This window comes from Ambystoma mexicanum, chromosome 5p (assembly GCF_040938575.1).
Source record: "Ambystoma mexicanum isolate Mex_15411 chromosome 5p, UKY_AmexF1_1, whole genome shotgun sequence".
Lineage (NCBI taxonomy): Eukaryota > Metazoa > Chordata > Amphibia > Caudata > Ambystomatidae > Ambystoma > Ambystoma mexicanum.
In genome coordinates, this window is record NC_090930.1 from 148157014 (window position 1) to 148180895 (window position 23882).

The following is a 23882-nucleotide window of genomic DNA, read 5'->3' on the forward strand; positions in this document are numbered from 1 at the left end:
GCAGCACCGTGTGCTTGGAATGACCCCGAGGTCATGATTAGGAACCAACTCATTCAGGGGTGCAGCTCTGGGAAACTGAGACGCCAGATCCTGCGGGAGCCGGGCATCACCCTCCCTCGCATCCTAGAACTGGGGAGATGCCACGAGGTCGCTGAACTGCGTGCGATCAGGATGGAAGCGGGTGTTCGCCCAGCCAAGGTGGAGGAGATCTGTGCGGTCGGAATAGGCCGCGGGTTAAGGCGCCCTATGAACAATCAGAGCCAGCGCGCGCAGGGGTCGAATATCTCCTGCCCGAAGTGTGGCTATGATCTCCCGCACCCCGCGGAGTGCCCGGCAACGGGTGTCAAGTGTGGCAGATGCGGAGGCCCTGACCACTTCGCCAGAATGTGTAAGTCTGCCGCCCCCAAAATTGTGCCGAGGGGACCAGTTCGAGCCGGCTTCTTCCGGCCCCAGAGGGCCTCCAACGTTGCCCAGGTGGACCAGGGTGACGAAGGAGCCCCTCAGGAGGAGGAGGAGGAGGACGAGGATGAGGAGAACGTGTTTTTCGTGTCCAGTGTGAGCGTGCTCAAGTCCCGCTCCAAAAGACAACCCAGGTGTAATGTGCTGGTTAATGGAAACTCTGTGCCGATGCTAGTGGACACTGGCGCTTCTGTAAATGTAATGGCCCGCCAGCATTACAAGACCATGCTGGCCCCGCCCGTGCTGGCTGCGCCGAGGGCACGCATATTCACCTTCGGCGGGGACCGGCCTTTGCCTCTAGACAGTGTGTTCGTGGCCGATGTGCAGTATGGGGACTCACACATACGGGCTCGATTCTACGTTACACCGGTGAGCGACAACACCCTGCTCTGCTGTGCCGCGGCGGAGGCACTGGGCATCGTCACGTTCGCATACGCAGTATACTTAGAGGACATCCAGGTCCTCCTGGCCAAACATGGATCCCTGTTTGAGGGCATTGGACAGCTGGTGGGTGAGCCAGTCCGGCTCCATATCGATGAATCCATACAACCAGTGGCGCTGAAGCACCGACGGGTCCCTTTCCATCTCAGGGATCTGGTGGATCGTGAACTTGACAACCTCGTGGGGTTGGACATAATTGAAAAGGTTGAAGGACCCACCCCCTGGGTGTCACCCATTGTCATCGCCCGCAAGCCCAAGCAACCCGATGCTGTGAGAATTTGTGTGGACATGCGGCTGCCTAATAAGGCCATAAAGAGGGAGCGACACCTCACCCCCACCATCGATGACATTATTGCGGAGCTGCAGGGTGCAAGGTTTTTCTCTAAGCTCGATCTGAGATCGGGCTATCATCAGGTGGTCTTGCACCCCGAGTCCAGGTACATTACTACCTTTACCACACATCGGGGTCTTTATCGATATAAAAGACTAAGCTTTGGGGTGTCCTCGGCAGCGGAGGTTTTTCAAAACATAATAAGAGGTGCACTGGCGGATCTGGAGGGCGTCCTTAATATCAGCGACGATATCCTGGTGTACGCCAAATCGGAAACGGAGCATCTGTCACGCCTGTCCAAGACTTTTGAACGGCTACGTCTGCTGGGCCTCACGTTACACAAGGACAAATGCGAATTTCTGAAGACGGAGATCGAATTCTTTGGGTTCGTATTCAAGGCGGATGGGGTGTCACCAGATCCCCGCAAAGTGAGAGACATCAAGGAGGCGCGCCCGCCCGAAAATGTCGCGGAGGTGAGGAGTTTTCTGGGGATGGTCACTTACTGCGGCCGTTTCATCAGAAATCTCGCATCCCGCTCTGAGCCCCTGAGGTCGCTCACCAAGAAGGACACCACCTGGCAGTGGGGCCCTCTGGAACAGGCGGCATTTGACGATATTCGAGGGGCGTTGGCGGCGCATGATACCATGGCATTCTTTGACCCGAGCCTGCAGACGGAGATCGTGGTGGACGCCAGCCCATATGGGCTAGGGGCAGTGCTCACGCAAGTGGGAAAAGATCAGGAGGTCCGGCCAATAGCATATGCCAGCAAGGCCCTGTCTGACACTGAGCAACGTTACTCTCAAATCGAGAGGGAGGCCCTGGCGGTGCTGTGGGGCTGTCGGCACTTCCGCCTCTACATTCTGGGGCGTCCTGTGACCGTGGTCACTGACCACAAGCCGCTGTTGCCGATCATGGCGGGCTCGTCATCTCGCCCGCCAGTGAGGATTGAGCGTTGGATGCTCGCCCTGCTGGAGTATGGGGTGTCATTGACCTATCGTCCCGGTGCCAACAATGCGGCGGACTACCTATCGCGACACCCCAGGAACGACTCGCAGGTGTCGGCGTCGGCGGAGGAAGCCGACGAACACGTCTGCCAGGTCATAGAGACTGCAACACCGAACTCCATGCAGGTGGAGGAACTGGAGGCGGCTTCGAAAGGCGACGAGTGTTTCTCCATCCTGAAGGAGGCCATGCAGAAGGGTGCCTGGAAGACAGTGCTGGAGGCGGTGGAGCGAAGAACATGTGAGGCCAGGGTCACTCTCGAGCAGTTGTGGAGAGTGAGAGAGGAACTAACGTTCTCCGAGTCGGGGCTACTGCTAAGAGGGGAAAGGATCGTAGTGCCCCAGGCCAAAGTGGCACAGGTCATCGCGCTGGCGCACCAAGGGCATCAAGGGGCCCCCAAAACCAAAGCTCGCCTCCGTCAGAAGGTGTGGTTTCCTGAGTTGGAGCGGAAGGTGGAGGCGTTCGTGGCCTCTTGTGTGTGGTGTCAGGCGGCGGCCCCGGCCCAGAAAGAACCATCCATTGAAGCAATGCCCCGTGGGACTCGACCATGGGAAGTGGTGCACGCCGACTCCGGGTCCACATCCAGAGGCACGCATTTTCTAGTGGTGGTAGACGAGTGGTCGAGGTACCCGGAAGTTGAGTTTATAGACTCAGTGGCGTTTGAGAACGTGGTGGTGGCGCTAGAGAAGATCTTTGCCACTCATGGCCTCCCCTCGGTGCTGTGCTCGGACAACGGAGCCCCATTCCAGGGGGAGAGTTTCGCAGAACTCATGAAAGAGTATGGAATTCAACACCGGCGGGTCACCCCACTGTGGCCCCGCGCCAACGGGGAGGCCGAGCGAATGATGCGCACCCTCAACAAGGTGTTCCGCATTGCCCATGGAAGAGGGGAGTGTTTGCAGAGGGCTCCTTACGTATTCCTACGAGGGTACCGCACCACCCCTCATTCGTCTACGGGGGTGGCTCCGGCAGAAGCACTATTCCAGCGGTGCCCGAGAGATGTCATACCGGAGGTGGGGGACAGAGACCCCGCCGTCATCGACAATGAGCAGGTGGAAGAGGACAGACAGGTCAGGACACAGATGGAGAACATCCGGAGGGGGCTCAGACCCCCACACATCGCGCTGGGGGATGAGGTGCTGGTAAGAAATCGTCACCCTCATGGAAAACTGTCTCTCACGTATGAACCCGCCCCCCTGGACGTGGTGGCCGTAAAAGGGTCAAGGGTGACTGCATCGGATGGAACTTCATCGGTAACCAGGAATGCGTCGTTCTTCAGGAAGATTGGTGACCCCAGAGTGGACAACCCGGACAACCGAGAAGGGGAAGGCGCTCTGGATGAAGGTGGGGGAGAACACGCCGTAGTGGAATCACCCGCTCGAGGCGGACCCGGTCCAGGAACACCAGCCAGGGACGGTGGCAGGAGGTACCCCCTGAGATCAGGGCGTGGGAAACCTGCCCGTCTCAGTGACTATGTTACGGACTGAGCTGGGAGGCTGACCGGGGACTAATGGTCAGGCCATGACAGGTACACACGGGGGATCCGGGGTGGCTGTCAATAAATGGGGGTTTTGTTGAAACTTATAGAGTGATATGTGTCATAGATGTGTGCTAGTTAAGTACTCCTATTTCCAATTTGTTGTTATGGAAAAGGAGGAGTGTGGCGTTGCCCCTTTAAGGGTACGCACGCGACGGAGTGACGTCAACTCCGTCGCGTGCCAGTTTAAATAAACGGGGCGGCTCCTGGTGACGTCAGTTCACCGGGGAGCCCACACCGACAACATCTCCGTCTCTGTGTCTGATTACCACAGGGGGTGGGGGGCTCACGGAGGCGGCCCATCGGAGACCGCCAACAATCCCCATCATTCTTCCATTTATTTTGTTTACCTTCACAGCACCGGGAGAGGCTGTGCTTCACACTCTTGCCCAGGCAGGAGATATGTTTCTATACAGCCACCTGTGGTGTCGGCGGAGGCTGCGCCTCGCTCTTCCACCCCAGGTGGGAGACTTCACCCCTTTGAAGGGCAGTGAAGACGCGCTGCTCCTCCCGTCCCTCTGTAGGAGGATCATGTACATTCCTATGCGTTGGCTAATGCCGCCCTGCAGCCTCTCTCCCCCCGCCCTGGTGGGAACTACACTGTATATTGCACCACAGGCCGCTCCTATGCCCCCCTGTGGGAGCACTTCCCTCCAAGCGGAACCAACATATCTTTATTGCAGTGCCGTGCCACCAACTCTCCCTCAGGCAGGTGGAAAAGGGTGCTTTTATTTTGTGATGTGAGGCCACGCCGCTCACTCCCCAGGCGGAGATCAAACTTTCATTGCAGCGGCCCTCACCACTTCTCTCCCCCAGGCGGGACTCCAGGGGGCCGAGTGCCGTGCTTTAGCAGCGGCTCTCGGGCCGCGATGGGCATGGCCTGGCTCCCCCTGCAGGGCGCGCTGACCACACGTCCTGCTTCCTCTCTGTTCTTTTTTTTCCCTGGTGAATGACGTGGCATTGCATGGGGCCAGGGACCCTCGGCGCTAGTTGTTAGGGGGCCGAGTCTCCTGCCCCCATGTGGTAAGGATGCCCCATCATGCAGGCGGCCTTGTAGGCCCATGGTCTGTGCACCGCACAGCAGTTACTTCACAGATACTACTTTAGACGGTGACTGGCGAGCGGCAGTGTTGCCAACTCCTCAGTAAGCAAAGTAGCTATTGGCTGTCCTAAAAGTCGCTAGAGGTCGCTAAATGATGTCATCAGCTAATTTGCATAGTTGGCCATGTCTTGGGGGTCCCCAGCCAAGCATTAGTGGTGTCATACGTGGATGGAGGCAATGCACCCCTCATAGATGTCAACACCTCAGCCTTCACACCACTCAACGCGCTGCAGCATAAGTGCCTGCATCAGGAAAGTCGACCACATCTCTCGCATGCTCAAAAAGATTCACTGGCTGCCGTTTCAGGCAGATCATCTTTAAACAGCCTCAGACCCTGCTCCATCTACATGGAGCCCTTTAGCTCGTTGCCTACGTTACAACAGTTGCCATGGGAGCAGAGCTAAGCAAATCGCTGCATCCGCTTACAAACTAAGAGTGACTGTGGGATAATTATACTTTGTCCCCAGTGGAGGAAATTGCATGACACTCTCCAAAATACATAAGCAATCTATTTCACACTTTTTGGAATGTTCATGCTAGGTGGCAAAGTTATATGGGAATCTCCAAAAACTTTTCCTAATTGCGCATTGGCCCATTTGGTCAGAACTGCAGGCATCAGGCAATACATGTTATCCCTCTGATTATTGTTGTTAACGTTCATGTGGTTCCGGCAAGATCTTTATGTGGATCAGAATAAAACATATCGCATTCAAATTTCCATAGTGATACTTTGCATGACTGTCCTGTAATAACCGCGGGATGGATTAGCCTCTTAATTGGATGAGCCATTGGAATCTAGGGATACTGTGCCTTCAGCCATGCCGAGCGTGCACTGCGGGTACGGTCACTTTGCCCTTGCCCCGGACACAGTGTTTGACCATGCCCAGAGTGCACTGCTTGTATGCTAACTGAATCTGGGAATGGAAATAAGCCATGCAGAGGCAGCAATATTTGTAAGTTTACTGTGGGTTTGGCCAAAGGACATGAACGGAAACAGTGGCCTTTCCACAGGGCCATGCTTGTTATGTTTTCTGTGCCCATGCCATAGCCAGAGTCCATGCCACAAGCTCAGTGTCCTCTGGGCAGGTCCACATTCCATGCTCAGTGTGCACGGTTGCTATTGTGACTATGCCCAGGGTATATCTGAAGGTCATACTCCTAACACATGTCCTCCAGGCATGGCCATAAGCCTGCAGGCCATGCTTAAAGAGCCCTGTTTGTATATTCACTCAGTATTCACTGAAGAGTGGAAGCTGGCTACGGACACATATTGATAGGGCATCTCACAAAGGCAGTGGCAGCTTCTGGGGGCAGGGGTTGGGGGGCATTGTGGATTACCAACAAGAATGTTTTCAACATATTAAAAATGTATTTATCAACTTCCCAAGTTGAATTCTGTATGTCAAGAACAGAAGAAAAGACAGAGAATTTGCATTAAGATCATGTGTCTGGTATTTAAGTGCCTGTAGCGTGTCCATTCCTAACAGTAACTGATGACCCCGAAAAAGAAACCTGAGGTACAGTGAAAATAGGATTCAGAGAGTTCTCATTTTTCATAGATACAGAGCAACCAAATCCTGCATTAGAGAGGGGGAATTTCCACTATCTAACAAAGTCATGGATATGCAAGGATTTTCTGGGGCGGTGGTCGTAGTGCCAGTAACAGAGATTTACCATTAACCATAGGGATGCAACAGCTCGTAGCTCCCTTACTATGCTACAAACACAAACCAATCAACATATTGGGGAGAGATTTTCTCACTGAGTGCAACTATATAATTCACATAGAAAGGGATGGTGTGCTCCAAGCCCAGCATTTATTATTATAGAAGTAGCACTTCTCTTGGCAGCACAAGCGCAAAGCACCTTGCAAGCACAGCCAGTATATCACAGCATGTTCCTGTATGGGGTTGAAGTTCTGCTGGGATGGGTCCCGGGAATACAGGGGAAGATGTTCTGAATGGCTTCAAAATTCCTATTCATACCACAATGTCAGAAGGATGACTTAAAGGGGAAAACAACAATGTTACAATTGGAAGAAGTAGTAATACGCAATGACATGGTTATTCTGTGTGGCACAGATGATGACAACAACATGGAGTGTCAAACAGTGCTGTACATTGACCCCACTTTGACTATTACAGGAGTGTCGGATAAACAAATGTTCGCCGATGACAAGGAGGAAGGAAAGATGGTGTTCCAGATACAGATACCGTGCCCAGTTCAGGTAGTGGAAAAACTGGTGCCCATTCTGACACGGTGAAGAAGAAAAACAAACAAACAGAGGGAGATCTCACAGAGGTGCCAGATAAATTATAGACAAATGGACCACACGGATTGGGGAATTAAAAATAAAACTGAAACAAGGAGCCCTGCTGCCCCAGGCAAAACAATACACATTGACCAGAGAAGCAGATTGTCAAGGGTTTTGACCCATGTTGAATCAATAGACTGGGTAGATGTGGGGATGAGCTGTCGCCGCCCATTATTCTATCCCAGAACAAACTAAATCAATAGACTGGGTAGATGTGGGGATGAGCTGTCGCCGCCCATTATTCTATCCCAGAACAAACTAAATCAATAGACTGGGTAGATGTGGGGATGAGCTGTCACCACCCACATTCACGCCAGAATCCAGGAGAACCACGCAGTTTGCGCACACCAAAATGGTCACCTAATCTGCCACCCACCAGTGCAAAGAAAGATGGTTCTGTTTAAAATCCATTTTTATTGATGTCAAAAAGTTGCTAAAATCATGGGCACAAGACCACTCTAAAGATACAACCTTCTTGTTGGGGGTTCCACATCACCACTCTACTGTAAGGATGCCATCACAACAATGTTAAGCAAGGATCCTATACTATCAACAAAAAAAAAGACCACTCTATTGAAATGCATTAATTCAAGACAGATCCCAAAAATGGGTGCAGTGCCAGCTTTGTCCACAAACCGGCGCTAGCGGTCTAAACTCTGACAGGAGAACTGCTACTTCAGAAGCTAATCAGCCTCCTGAGACAGCTGGAAACTTCAAAGGCGTGCTGGGTAATGAAAACTCTTAACCACCTGCTGTTCCCAGAGACAATCTGATTGCATTAACAGGCCAAGAGGTTGGGAAACCTTCTCACCTCAGAGACCCACACAACAGCCCAGGAAATCACAGGTTCATGCTAACCAAATGCAGAGTGGGCACCTGGCCTGCTGACCTCAGCCGACACAATAGACTCTTGCAATTGAATGGGGTATGTTGATTTTCTTTGTGGACTGTAAACAGAGGCCTGCCTGGGAGAGGAGAGACATGTGGTACTCCCAAGTTTCTGGGGGTGGACTCAGACACTTTTGTGGAATCATATTGCAGCAAATATATGTTTAAGTTAAATGCTTCTAAAATATTGTATTAAGCTCACAAAAATGTGCAATTTGGAGAACCTTAATCTAAGAAATGTACCCACAATAATTCAAGACTTCATTCAACTCTGTACCATGTTCTAGGACCAAACCCCGCTATTTATTGATATTACAGACACTGGGTTTATGCTAGAGACCTAGTAAAGTACTGGAATATGGGTAGAAGGGGGGTGTACATTTGTGTAATTTTTGATGAAAAACCAATGTTGCAAAACCCACTAAAAACGAAAATAAGTTGCCATTTCTTAATCCAAGCTCTTAGAAACATCAGAGTTGGAACAGAGACTACCTTATGTGATATATGATGTGTGTATGTAATGTCAACCACTTGTGTATCTGGGAAAGGTGTTTAGTTATGAAAATGATTTTCCAAGGTAAGAGCAAAGGGGAGTGTTCTTTCTGTATGCCATAAAGATGACACCTCATGACTCACTCTGACACACAACTCTGTTCTCCAGTGAGAGCACAGAAAACTCTTCAACCTATCAGAACCCTTAGTGGGTTGGGCATGCAGAATTAGCCGACCCACCCACTTTCTAAACACATAAAAAGAGCCACTGGAAGCCAGATAGGGGTTCTCTTTTTCACTTTCTGCGGAGCATTTTGACTTCAGACTTCACATCCAAAGATCCAGACTTCAAATCCATCAATCTCCAGAGACCAGAAATTAACTCCAGAATTTGTAGCAGAGAGGCCTGAATCCACAAGCTGAATCCTTTTCAGCAGTCCTCCAAATCATTTGCAAACTATTCATTATTTTTGCCAAGAACTTTTGTCAGAACCAGAGACCAGACCGCCGTGCAGTGCCGAGAACTTTTGTCAGAACCAGAGATCCAGAGATCCAGAGATCCAGACCGCTGTGCAGTGCCGCTAGCAGAGCTGACCCAGAAGGTAGAATTATCCAGTGAGCAGAACCAGGCCGAGACCGTCCGTGGCGAGGGAACCGCAGTACAATCCTGACCCGATCCATGGCGAAGTCGCATTCCTGTCCAAAATATAGTGTGAGTACCACCAGAACTGTGCAAAACCCAATCTCTTTAAAATAATCTAATCCAAACTATTTTAACCTATTTAGAACTGCCTCCTAGAATCGTGTCATTCTGTCATCTTTAAACCTGAAAACTGTCATCTGTCATTCTGAGCTTTAAAATTTCAAATCCGAAAAACTACCTTTACTAAATTATTTTGAAGCTGAGATTCTAAGCTTTCCAACAAGCTCTAAACCGACTTGCTACTCATACTCACTCCGTTAAATTTGCTGCGATTTGACATTTTGCTTAATTTCAGCCAAGTGTAAAAATATTTGTCCTTGCTTTCCTTTGCTGAAATTCGTTTGCAACCTGACAATCATTCATAGAGCATTGCTAAAGTGATCCTGAACTAATACAAAGTAGCTATCACCTACCCTGAACCTCCTATAGGGAATTAAAAGCAATTTTCGCATATTTTTCACTTAATTGCAACCACATCAAAGTATATTGCCTGTGTTTAAGACTCCTACCTGTTTTCCTCTAAGCTTGCTAGGGGGGAACTGAATTATATTTGATTGCATTCCTGAGAACTGTGTGCTTTCCTCCCATCTCTTTACCTACCTTGCATAAAGGGGAGGGGGGGGTGAATTGTCAAAGAAAAGTGATTACATTGTCTTTTGTTGAAGTCATATCAAGTTTATTTTCTGTACTGCATTTTCATTCATCATTGCATTGTCCTTGAAGCCATAAAAGCATTCTCAGCTACTTTATGCTCTCTATATCACTTCTAAGCCATCAAAAAGAGTGTACCACTGTAACATTATCCATTGTTGATCACTATCATCTTCACAAGTGTGCTATCAAATATTAAGTTATTATAAAAGTGTGATATATATATATATATATATCTATATATATATATATATAGATATATATATATATATTGTTTAATTTTCAAATAAACCTTTTAATTTGCAAAACAAACCTACTTCTTGGCTCAGTGGGGTCAGGGAAATTCTAAGAGAGGGGTGTTATATAAGGGTGGTCATCCAGAGTAAACGAACTGGACATAAAAATATATCAATAAGGGTTTCCTTCAGCATCCCAGACTAGGCATTGACTTAGCTGTAGTGTTGAATTGAATCCGCTTACAAAGTGGGGGCTCGTAGCCGGGGATTCTGGATTAGGTCTATCACTTGTGCAGATTAATACAGTGTGCCAGCTGACAGGATACATATCCGGTTAGATCACTACGCTGTGTTACGCTGTAAAGCACTCCTCAAAGGAACGCTCTAAGGAAACGGTCTGTTTTGCAAAATAAAATACAAACTTCTGTAAATCAGTAAGGAACTCAAATTCCAGAATGACGACACTGGTAGACATCAAAATAGCCAGAGAGAACTTCTTACATAAGCTATTTGTGAGAGGAGAATGGACTGAGCAGGGCCAGGATGCGTGGTTGCAGGCAATCACACAACAGGTCACTGCAACTGGGTTAGATATCTGGAGAGTGGTGGCCCTGAGTGAACTATACATGGCTCCTAAAGCTTGTAAAGATGAACACGACAAGATGGTTAGGATAGCGGCATATTTGTATCTATATATGGGAGCCATGCAGGACAAATGTGCTGAAGGCCAAGATCTGGCAAATAGGCAACATATTGCGTTAGAGAAGGCCCAATCTGACCTGGTCTCTTCTGAGCAGAGGATGCACAGAAGCCAGGAGTCAGAAAATGAGAGCAGACAGTATCTCATTAAAATCAAAGAGGACATGTGTATCCTGCAACAGGAAATGTCTGACCAGGATACCAGATTTCTGGCCTTGCAGAAGGAGTACCAAGAAGGTTTGGACTCCCTACTGCAGAGCCAGAAAAAGCTGGAGCAACAATTAGATTTCAATAGGGCATGTGCTGAGCAGGTAGTTATCCTGCAAAGCCACCTAGATAGGGAAAAGGCAGAGAGCAATAAACTGATCCTGAAAGACCTGGATACCCAGGCAGAGTTTGATCAGGAGCGCCAGAAAGCTGGTGTTTTTCAAAGGCAAAGGGACGACCTGGCGGCACAGATGCAGGCTCTTAGTCAGGTAAGGGACACCTTAGGCCAGGAAGTCTGCCATTTAAAAAGAAAAACTGAAGAAAATCACTTGGCCCTCCAGGGGCTGGGTGACCTCCAAAAAGAGCATCAGAACTTGTTAGAGCACACCAGGAGGGTGGAAGAGGCTCTGGCAAGAAAGGAGCAGGCCAGTAGGGATGGGACTCAGGAGGTAACCCTCCTGCAGCAAAGACTGGCCCAGTACTCCAGGACCAATCAGGAGGCACTGAGAGAGAATGAGGGTCTCTGCCAGCACAATAATAGGCTCCAGCAACAGGTATCCATGCAGGAGAGACAGATAGAGTCTAGTAAGGCCTTAACTGAGGAACTGAAAGTGCAGGCTCTTGCATTGCAACAGGGAGCAGGGGCTGATAGAGATGTGGTTCGCTGGGAAAGGGAAACGCCTGAGCATAACCTCAGGAGCCCTAGTACCAGAGGCCTTCATCTCTCCCAGTCCCTGGACTCTGCCACCCCCATGTCCCCTGGCGCACATGAGCACAGGGCCATAGGGATGGCAGATTACTATCCAGCCAAAAGGATGGGGCTCATAGGCCAGTAGCACCCAATAATGGATGGGTGGGCATCCGGGTATGGGTACCTAAGTACAGTGCAATTTAGTGGGGAACCCCAGGAGAGTGGGCAACCTCTGCCCAGTTAGGTCAGTGGGGGGGGTACCCATCAAATCCTGGTAGCAAGGAGGGATCTGAAGACTCCTCTGAGCGTCACAGGACACAGGAGACCAGGTCCCCACATTCTGCCAGCTATTCCCAGGCTCGCAGAATCCGGGAAAACCTGGAAGATCAGACGGGCACCTCTGGGAGCAGTGCTTCTGAATCAGAGGATGAATGGACCAGGGTTACCCAAACCAAAAAGGCCAATAAGGTGAAAAGGGCCTTGCTTAAGGACCCCTTAAAACAGATTAAGGCAATCAGGAGTGTCATCACGCCTTATCATAAGAACGCCAAGTATTCTGTTTGGGAACACTTGGAGCTCTATGAGCAAATGATGGAGACTTTCCGTTTGAAGGACAGCAGTAGCTGCAGCCAGTACGTCAATGGACATTCTCCCCTGAATACTCCAGTTTCTTTGCGGGGCTGGAGGACCAAAACCATTCAAGATGGTCCACATATAGGGCGGCCATCTTGAAACATTTTTCTGTACATAGAAATCCCCAAGAGGCTCGCAAGGCAGCCTACAATTTGCAATGTGGGGAGGATCAGGCCCCACAAGAATTCGTGCAAGAATTGAAGCATGCCTTTGCGCAGACCACCAGAAGGGTGCGCACGGACAGCAGAGAATTCATCAACCCATTTTTCCATGCTCTTCCCAAGTACATAATGACCCAGCTCGTGAGAGATTTTCACGAGAAAAGATCTTTAGACTGGGTCATTGAGCAAGCCACCCGGATCTATGAGGTGCAGAAGCCCATAGAAAATAAAAGTAATGCGCAGAAAAACCCCAAAACCAACAGCACCCCTGCTGCTGCCAAGGTGGCAAAGGTAAAGGTTGCCCTCGTTTTAGATTTGGAGATGGGGGGGCCTAAAAACCTGCCTGCGCCAAATAATTCACAGCCCAGAAGGCCCTCGGGCCAGTCACAGACAGGGAGTCGAGGAGGTAGTCCCACAAATGGGGTCCCCCGCTCCCCTGACTATGTAAATCCCCGCTACAAGGGAAACCGACCCATCATGGGTTATGTGTGGACTCCTCCAGCCCAAGGGGGGGGATCCAGTCAAGCACCTAACCCAGAGAACTTCCCTCCAAACTTCCCACAGGAGGGCAGAAATTCACCAAACCATGGGCCAAACTTTTTCCCCAGGTATCCACAAGGTTTCCAGCCCCAAACTCATCCATCCTTCTTTCCCCAATTCCCTGAGCCCAGACAACCTAATCCGGGAGAGGGGAGGCCAAGGGTGGAGGGGTACCCAAATCTTCCCAACCCAGGGTATTACCAGAGAAGGGATAGCTACCCTTCCTGGGCTCAGCCCAGGGGAGAAAACAGAACACCGTATCAGCCTGAGCGGGTTTCCCAACTTGAGCGCCAGGTCCAAAACATGGCACGGGATATGGGTCACATGCTGAGGGCGCAACAGAACCCTCAGATGAGCATGCCAGTGCAGAATGCCCCAAACTCTGGACCTGGTGCTCCAGAACAATGACGGGGCAGCACCCCGATAACCCACCGGTTCCCAGGGAGGAGGCACAAGGGGAAGAGGGGTGTAAAGCCTTGGAGGAAGCTTCCTTCCCAACTTGTAAACAGCCCCTGGAAAACCAGGAACCGGAAACAAAATCTCCTGCCCCTGAAAGTCTGGCTCCCAAGGAGCAGAGGGGAGGTAAGAGAAACAAAGGACCCAAACAGACCCACTTTGTGGAGGAGGTACAGGTCTTCCAATTTGAGGGAGAGGGATCCTCAGAGGATCCTGGGAAAAGGATCTTCTCCTTCAGAGATGGGGGAACTCCTCCCAAGGAAAAATGGGTCCCAAGAGATTCCAATCCAGACTGGGTGGATGTGGGGATTGAGCTGTCGCCGCCCATCATCCTATCCCAGAACCAACTAGACCGAAAACCCGTGGTTCAAACCCATCCAGGTGACTGCCTCCAAAAAGGGGGGGGCGGCCCAGAACTGGAACCAGGGGAACCAAAAACCACATCAATATCCAGTTGCAAACTTATTCTTTCAGATTCCCATGTCTCTCCACAGAAAAGTTAGGCCACCAGTTGTCCAAAAATGTGCATTATCTGTGCCCCCTTGAGGAGAAGGAGGCAAGATACTATGCCCCGGTACAAGTACAGGGACAGGGTACAATTTTGGCACTGGTGGACACTGGATCCCAAGCTACCCTTCTGTCCAAAAGGGCCTTTGATGAACTAAATGCAGGAAGGGGGGAGAATTACTGCATTCCTCTCACCTCTCTTCCTGGACAACTGCAGAACTTTGACGGGAAGGAAATTCCTGTCGAGGGGACTGCAGATTTGGACATCAAAATTGGGCGACACAAGGTGAAACATCCGGTCATAGTAGTGACTCCAGAGGGCACCCCTTGTTTACTAGGGAATGACCTCCTGAGAAGGTTGTCACCCCTAATAGATTGCGTAAACAAGGTACTCTGGACCCAGACTAGTCGACCAATAAAATTAAAACAGAGTGTCAACCATGTTAGTTTAAATGGCACCTGCCACATGGTTGAACAAAAATCTGACCAAGTAGAATTTCACTTCCAGAACAACCAAATTCCAGACGTGACAGTAATAGCAGTAGGACAACAGACTAGTGATGGGGGGTCCTCTCTATTTCTGAAAATCAACCTTCCTTCCAGCTTAAGGTGGTATTCCACACTGGAAGGAAACACTCTGAAATTCTTTACTAATCCACAATCAGAAACTCCCACTCCTATAGTCCAGAAAGATGTGAAATCAGCTCAGAGCCTGGCTGATATTCAGCAAATTGGAGAGCAGTTGTTCATCCCTGTTCAGTTAAATGATGGGAACGACTCTGTTCTCGCTCGAGTGTGTGTGAACAACGGTAAGAGCTTCATCAGCGAAGCCATGTTCCGCCAACTCCCAAAAGATCCAGCCATTCCCACATTCAAACTGATAGACAAATGGGAAATGGACCTGGAAGCACCTATTTCCAAACATCTCCTGCCAAAAAGGTGTATGCTTAAAATCTCCATTGGCAACAAGAGCATAGTCCATAATTGTTGGATCGTGCGAGACGTCACTGCCGCCTTTTACCTAGGCAGTGACATTCTCAATAGCTTTGCCATTAGTTTGGACCTAATAAACTTCAAAGCTTGGTCTCGATAAGCGGATAATCCCATGGGCTTTGATGATCCAGAAAAAGCATTTAGGTCAGCTCAATTGCTACCTTATGCAGTTGAAATTCAGCTTAAAGAGGAAGTCACCCTCCCAGAAAGGACCCGACATTTCTCCCTGGAAGTGAAAGTTGAAAGAGGACAAAAATTGAAAAACCCTGATGCTTATATTCATCTAAATGCTTCTCTCCAACAGCAAGGGTTGTGGGTAAACCGAACACCATTAGTCAACATAGAACATGACACCATTCCAATAGAGGTGGATAACAGCGACTTAAAGAGTATTACTCTAGCCGCAGGCACCATTATTGGAATGGCGGTTGATGACCGACATTTCTCCATTGATTTAGGAAATGAACTGTTAGGACCAATCCCCAAGGACTGTTTTGCCAGTGACAGTGAGGACAATACAACACCAGACAGGATTTTAACCCGGCATGGGGGGAACTTCCTGGTGTACACTTCTTGCCCTTATGGTAAGGAAGATGTGACTTGTGACTTCAGGAGGGATGAGGTGATTTTCCAGGTCCATGAGGGCTGCCTTTCCCACCAGAAGCTTCCAGTCCAAATCAGAACTCTGACCAGGGACTTCTACACCCAGCTGGAGGAGGCCGCTGAGATAGCCAAACCAGAAGTCTTTCCAGGCTTCAGGCAGATGGTGGAAGAGAGAGTCAACCTAGCTGATGCCTGTGTGACTCTGGAACAGAAGCAAAAGTTGAAACAAGTTGTCTTGGATTTCCAAGATCTCTTTGCGGTAGACTCATATGACTGTGGTCGCACCGACATCCACACAACAACAATTCCCACGGACCCTGGCATGACTCCAGTGTTTGTGAAGCAGTATCGCTTGCCTCTCGCATTCATGGAGTCCCTTACTGAAATAATTAAGAACCTTGAGTCCCGGGGAATAATCCGTCCAGTCCACATCACTTTCAATAATCCGGTGCTGGGAATATTGAAGCCAAACGGCCAGTGGAGGCTCTGCGCCGACCTTAGGGAGCTCAACAAACGGGTCCATACTTCCCGATGGCCTCTGCCCTACATTGACCAAGGGCTGGCCCAGATTCAGGGGTCGCAGGTATTCACTGCAATAGACCTGACAAATGGATACTGGACCGTGCCTGTCGGTAGGGAGGACCAATTCAAACTGGCTTTTACCTTTGGGGGCCAGCAGTACACATGGACCCGGACTCCCTTCGGATACCTCAACTCCGGCAATTAATTCAAGATTTTCCTACATAAGGCCATGCCCAACCTGTGTGCGAGGGGTAACCTGGCTTATGTAGATGATGTCCTCATCAAAAGTTCATCTGTGGAAGAACACATAGCGGAGATCCGTTATGTTCTGACACAGTTGAGGGCCGCCGGAGCAAAACTTTCCTTTCAGAAAGCACAATGGTGTAGAACACGCGTTAATTTCTTGGGGCATGAGATTACTCCTCAGGGTCTCTGTCCCCAGGAAAAGAAAGTGGAAGCACTTCAGAAACTGAAGGATCCCACAACTCTGCGGGAACTAAGGAGCCTCCTTGGACTGACTAATTACAGCAGAAAGTTCATTGAGGGCTACGCAGAGATCACCAGACCCCTGATTCATCTTTTGAAGGGGGGGTCAAGTGAGAATGGGGTCCAGAACAATCTGAGGCAGTAAGACAACTCAAAAGAAGCCTCTCACAAGCGCCTTGCCTAGCTTACCCTGTCAGAAACAAGGAGTTCTTCCTGGAGACAGGGTTTTCTAATACGTGCTTGACGGCAGTATTATACCAAAAGCATGACAAGGTCAATAAAGTAATCTCCTATGCGAGCAAAACTTTATCCTCTGTGGAGGAAAAATTCAACGATTGTGAAAAGGCACTCCTGGCAACGGTCTGGGCATTGAAGAATTACCGCCCGTTCATCCAGGGGGAACACATCATAGTGGAGACTCCACACCAGCCTCTGCAATATCTCCAAAGTGACAGAATCCGGGCCGGAAATGTGAGTAATTCCCGAATTATTTCCTGGATTCTGTCAATGCAAGGCTTTCCTGTGGAGGTCAGATATGGCCAAAACAAGAAGAGTCCCCTCGCGCAAGGTCTGGCTGATTTGCATGATTGTGCCAGAGAAAACTGTCTCGAGGACGAAAGTCTAAAAATCAAGGACAACATGGAGGCATACCTCAATTCCCCACACAAAGTCTTTGAAGAAGACAAATGTGAGTAAATGCCCACTGTCTATGTAGATGGATGCTCTTACCATGTTGACAACAACGGGGAAAAAGAACTTGTGGCCGGCGTAGGGAACGCATGGGTGAATGAGTCACCAGAACCCTCCGCTGGATACATAATTGGTCCCCGAAGTAGTCAGGTGGCAGAATTGATGGCTGTGCATCAAGCCATCCTCACTGCTGTCCAGCATCAACTCCACGAACTGGTCATAATCACAGATTCGGATTATGTACGGAACGGGTTCGTGGAGCACCTGGTCAATTGGAAAACCAGAGGCATGCTATGTACTAATAACAAACCTTTGAAACATGGGAAGTTAATTCAAAACATTGATGATCTGGTCACCTCAAATGGGATGACCATCTACTGGAAAAAGATCTAGGGTCATTCCAAAGTAGAGGGACCAGACAAAACTGGAAATGACTTAGCTGATCAGCTGGCCAAACCAGGGCCATCCAAGGGGATCTAATAGAAATAGAGTCCCTGTTGGGGGAAATCCAGGTCACTGCTATCACTAGGTCCCAGACAAATGCTCACAATGATCTTTCAACTGCACAATGGAGTAAGGAGACCCCTGATGCTGATTTAATTACGGCTCAAAAGGGGGATCCAATAATTGGTAAGTTTTACCAACACATTGAGGACCCCGAGAACTTTCCCCTGACGGATACCGATTACATTGGGAAAGAGGACCTTAGAGTGTTGATGAAATGTCCAAAGATGTTCCCAAGCTGGCCATGATCAGTGGGTGGTCCCTACCTCATTCCGAAGCCTGATGTTAAGTTACGCCCATGATGCGGCCACCGCCGGTCATTGGGGGTTTCACACAACACTGGAAATCTTAAGAGAGGTTGCGTACTGGCCACACATGGGGCAGTACCTCGACCAATACTTGAAGGGGTGTCTTGTGTGTGCACAATTTCAGCCATCATCCCTCACACACCGTGCGCCTCTCCAAAAGAGGAGGATGACACTGCCATGGTCAGATTTGCAAATCGACTTTGTAGGCCCTGTGATTCGCTCGTCTAGAGGAAACAAGTACATGTTGACGGTTACATGCTTGTTTACCAAGTGGGTGGAATGTCTCCCGGCCCCAAACTGCAAGGCAGAAACAGCAGCTGCCCTGAAGATTAACCACATCTTTTCCCGATTTGGTCTACCTCAAAGGATTGAGTCAGACAGAGGTATCCATTTCACCAGCGAGGTAATGACAAAGATGTGGGAGATACTGGGGTCAAAAAGAAGCTACATATTGCTTACCGACCAGCTTCTTCTGGAGCAGTAGAGAGATACAACCGAACCATTGTGAGCATATTAAAAAAGTTTGTGGCAGATTCTGAGCCAAGTTGGGATATCCGATTACCTCTGGCCTAATGCTGGGGAAGCACCATCTTGCGTCCAGTCATCAGCTCAAACGGTGACATTTTAGTTGCAGATGAAGGGGTAGATCTGATGGCATCCATCGCCAACCAAGAGGGTTCATGACATAACTGATCTGTAAACCCGGAGTTAGTGTGCATAGACTTATTTTCTTTCTTGTCCTCTAACGGAACTATGGTGTCAATAGCATTGGTAAGAGTGTGGGAGTAAATGTTGGTGAGTACAGTGGGGTTGTTGGTGAAGTGTAGCTTGAATTTGGGAATGTCTAGAAAGGGGAGGAGGTTGTCCTTGTTGAGTTTCTTAGAACTTCTCACTGTGGCTGGAGGGGCGTACAAGAGTACTTTGGTGGAGGACTTAGTTGGGATAGTAAATTGTATGCAATGGTGGTCCATCCATGGGAGGGCTGAATTATCGGTTATAACAACTGTGCAGTTGTGGTCAGTGACCTCAACTCAGATCAGTTATGTCATGAACCCTCTTGGTTGGCGATGGATGCCGTTGTTACGGCTTCGCCGCCATTAACACTGCCACCACGTTTTTTTCACGTTTCTCTGTTTACGGTCTAGTGTTTTTTCCTCTGTTCTTCGTCTCGCCTATTTACTTCCTGCTTCCCATGATTCCTTGCGTTGCAACCGTCTCCTTTCGTTTTCACGGTGAGACGCTTCCAGTGCTTTTCTCTCGCTCGCTCTTGTTCCCCCTTCTGGGGATTTCTCTCCCTTCTTTTCTCCTTCCTTCCCGTCTCCCTGGCGGCTCCTCTCCTCCGCCGGTTTCCCTCTGCCGCTGCGTTTTGACGCTTACCGGCTACTTGCCAGTGTTCTTTCCTTCCTTGTCATTTCCTCTCCGGAAGGATCTTCGATTTGTTTACCTAAAGGATCCCGAGGCAATTGAATTTCACTACCACTACAGCGACAACTACATCTCTCATCGCAATCCACGACTACAACTCAGGGGTTTTTTCTGCCTTTGGGCTTTTTCCCCTTACCCGCCTGCATACGGGAACGGAGCCAAGGTGGTAACCAATACAGAGTTCCACCACGGCTTCATTCCGTGTCAGAGCATTCACAACGAAGAGTAAAAAGGATTACCTTGCCCACAGACACGGCGTCGGAGCCTCAGACCCTGAAGACTCAGGTGAGGAGAGTGGTGCCTCGGGTGGGAAAGTGAAGCATTTGGACAATACCCTTACGGTGACTTCAAGTCATTCTCCAGATTGTGACAGTTTGCAACGCCCGAAGATACCAATGGCTACTCCAGAACAGTTGCAGGATCAAATCCAAGAACTATGGAAAGCTGTACAGTCCCTTTCTCAAGAGCTTCAGACTGTTAAGGCAGAAAATGTGATATTAAAACAATTGGTTTTGGGCAAAGAACCTTCCCCTCCCCCAGAATTGCCACCTATGGCCCTATCTTCGGGGAAGTTCGACGGTTCTCCCAAAAAACTTAAAGAGTTTCTGGAAGCTGCCACTATTTACTTCACTTTCCGCCCTCATATGTTTTCTTCTGATCAGGCTAAGGTTGGCTTCCTCATTTCGAATATGGTGGGCAATGCCCTTGCGTGGGCTACACCTCTTGTGACAGGAGAAGACCCGGTTCTACAGAATTACGGGAATTTTAAGATTCTTCTCAGAGAATCCTTTGAAAGACATGAACTCACCTACACTGCTTGTGAGGATCTCCTGGATGTTAAACAGGGAGCCTCAGATCTCCTCACCTACATTACTAAATTTAAGACTCTGGCGGCAGGGGCCGGTTGGCCTGAACAGGCACAATTTGCCATTTTTCGTAGAGGTCTCAAAGAGGAGATAAAGGACGAACTAGCCCGGTCTCCCCGACCTGCCTCTTTTTCGGATCTTTTATCCTCCGTCCTACAGATTGAACATCGTCTCCATGAGAGACGTAATGAAAGAAGACGTTACAGAGAAAATCCCTCTACCATAGGGACATCATCCAACACTCTTCCTCCATCTTCTAAACAGAGTGAAGAACCTATGCAGATTGGAACCACCCGAGCACCACTCACCATGGAAGAAAGAAGAAGACGAAGAGAAAGAGGGCTTTGCGCCTACTGTGGGTCTGACAAACATCTGCTCAAGGACTGTTCCGAACTACCTCCACGGCGTTCGGGAAACGAATCACCCCGGTTTTAAAAGGGACAGAAAACCGGTGGTTATCTAAATCTTCCAGTCCCTACGTTTCTTTGGCTGTATCCACAAAGAAGACACCTGAAGATTCCAGACTCATGGTTATCAATATCAGCGTGATGATCCAAGATCAGCTCGTAGAGACTTTGGCACTCTTAGACTGCGGAGCAGCCGGTAACTTCGTTGATACCTTATGGGTTGACAAGGTGGGCCTCAAAAGGCTAGCTAGACTCGAAGACCAGAAGGTGGAGGGTGTAGATGGTACTCCCTTGTCTTCAGGACCCATAACGCAGACGACTGAGGAGCTAGAAGTCCGAATTTCCCAGCATGTGGAGAGTCTTAAATTTGACATCATTAGAGCTGCCCATTTTCCAGTTATTTTGGGAATCACTTGGCTCAGGAGACATAACCCACAAATAGATTGGGTATCTAATTTGCTACGTTTCGAGTCTGAGTTTTGCAAGAAGCATTGTATTCCTCAACAATCTTATCTACAACTACAGGTCACCCCTGCTTCTTGTCAGGAATCCTCAACTGTCCATAATATGGCACATCTTGGTGAGGCTTTCAGAGAGGTTTTCACAGAAGTCAAGCCAGCACCTTTACCACCCCATCGTCCTGAGGACTGCTCTATTGATCTTGAGCCCAACGCACTGGTTCCGTTCGGTCGTATGTTTTCCTTGTCCAGATCCGAGAAGGAGGTCTTACGAACTTACCTGGATGTGAATCTGCACAATGGCCTCATTCAACCTTCAAAATCTCCTGCCGGAGCTCCCTTTTTCTTCATCTCCAAGAGGGATTCCAAAGAATTACGACCTTGGATTGATTATAGAGGTCTCAACAAGGTCACTGTCAGAGACCGCTATCCTATGCCACTCATCACAGACATTCTTGAGGCGGTTCAAGGTGCTCACATTTTCACTAAGCTGGATCTTCGCAATGCATACCATTTATTGCGCATTGCTAAGGGTGATGAATGGAAGACGGCTTTTCGAACACCCTTCGGATTGTTTGAATATAGAGTCATGCCCTTTGGGCTAGTTAATGCTCCCGCAGTTTTCCAAAGATTTATGGACCGCATGTTTTCGGATCTCTTATTTGTTTCAGTGATCATCTATCTAGACGATATTCTTGTATTTTCCATCAACAAGGAAGAACACGAAGAGCATGTCCAGACAGTGCTTTCTCGACTTAAGGAGAACAGTTTACTAGCCAAACCTGAAAAATGCCAGTTCGGGGTCTCGAGCATTCCCTATTTGGGGTTTATTTTGTCTGACCGGGGTATCTCCATGGACCCTCGCAAGGTGTCTGCCATTTTAGAGTGGTCTTCTCCCACCTCTGTCAAAGAGGTTCAGAGATTCTTGGGTTTAACAAACTTTTACAGAAGATTTATACCCCGGTTCTCCGAGATGGTGCTACCTATAACCACACTTCTCAAGAAATCATCTGGAACCTTTGTGTGGTCATCGACGGCAGAGTCTAGTTTCAGACATCTCAAAACTTTGTTTTGCTCAGCACCCATATTGCTCCAGGCCGATCAAACTAAACAGTTTATCGTGGAAACTGATGCCTCTTCCGCGGCCATCGGTGCTGCCTTGCTCCAGGAGTTCGAAGGTATAGAACATTCAGTCGCCTACCTCTCTCGCACTCTGACCATCAGTCAACTTCACTATACCGTCCTTGAAAAGGAGTTACTAACTATGAAATTGGCCTGTGAGGAATGGCGACATCTGTTATTGGGTGCCAGTATTCCCTTCATCATTCGCACGGATCATAAGAATCTAAAGGTCCTGCAGTCCCTCGAATGTGCTAACTCTCGCCAGGCGCGATGGGCTTATTTTTTTTCCCAATACGATTTCACCATTACCTATTTACCAGGCTCTCAGAATGTCCTAGCCGACGCCTTGTCTCGCAAGGAGTTGGTTGCTGGTTCGGGCCACCTCTCTACCGAACTTATTTTTCCATCTACTCGCATAGTGGCACCTCTTCACACTTTTCTACAGGAACTCAAAGAAGCTTCAGACTCTGAACCCTGCTTTAGAGACAAATGCTTGGCGTCTCAGTTTCATACCAAAGATGGTCTCTGGTTCTACAAGAACCGACTTTACATACCTTCAGGACATCTACGCAAGAGGATTCTCTACTGGTGCCATGACAGCCGAGTTGCAGGACATCAAGGCCAGGCAAACACCATTGAACTCATAAAACGCTCGTTTTTCTGGCCCAATCTTCGACGAGAAGTCCAGTCATACATAAAAGCATGCCCAGTCTGTGCTATGGCAAAGAATCCAACTGGCAAACCGTTAGGTCTCCTCACTCAGCCTGACATACCACAAAGGCCATGGGGGAACTTGTCTACTGACTTCATTGTGGATTTACCCTTATCAGAGTCCTGTTCTTGCATCATGGTAACTATAGATTCATTCACCAAGATGGCCCATTTCTCTCCACTGGAGGGCTTACCTACGGCCAATCGCATGGCCGAAGTTTTTGCCAGAGATATATTTCGTCTTCATGGCTTGCCCGATAAGATTACTTCGGACCGGGGTAGCCAATATATTTCTAAATTCTGGAAGGCTTTGTGTTCCCGGTTAGGTATTGACCGTGCTCTTTCATCTGGCTACCATCCCCAGACTAATGGTCAGACGGAAAGACTCAATTCCACTCTGGAACAATATCTCAGATGCTACATAAATAGACTCCAAGATAATTGGGTACAACTCCTCCCCACGGCAGAATTCACCTACAACAACTCCAAACACTCTGCCACGGGTATCTCTCCTTTTTACTGCAACTACGGACTTCATCCCAAGTCCATTTGGCCCATTGCTTCTCACACCAGTAACTCTCCTGCTGCCGGAGCTGCTTTATCGGAAATTTCTGAGGCTCACCGGACGGCCAGAGACAGTCTAGCGAGGAGCCTTAGAACCTACAAAACCCTTGCTGATCAACATCGCCAAACGGCCCCCACTTGGACTAAAGGGACGAAGGTATGGCTTTCGACCA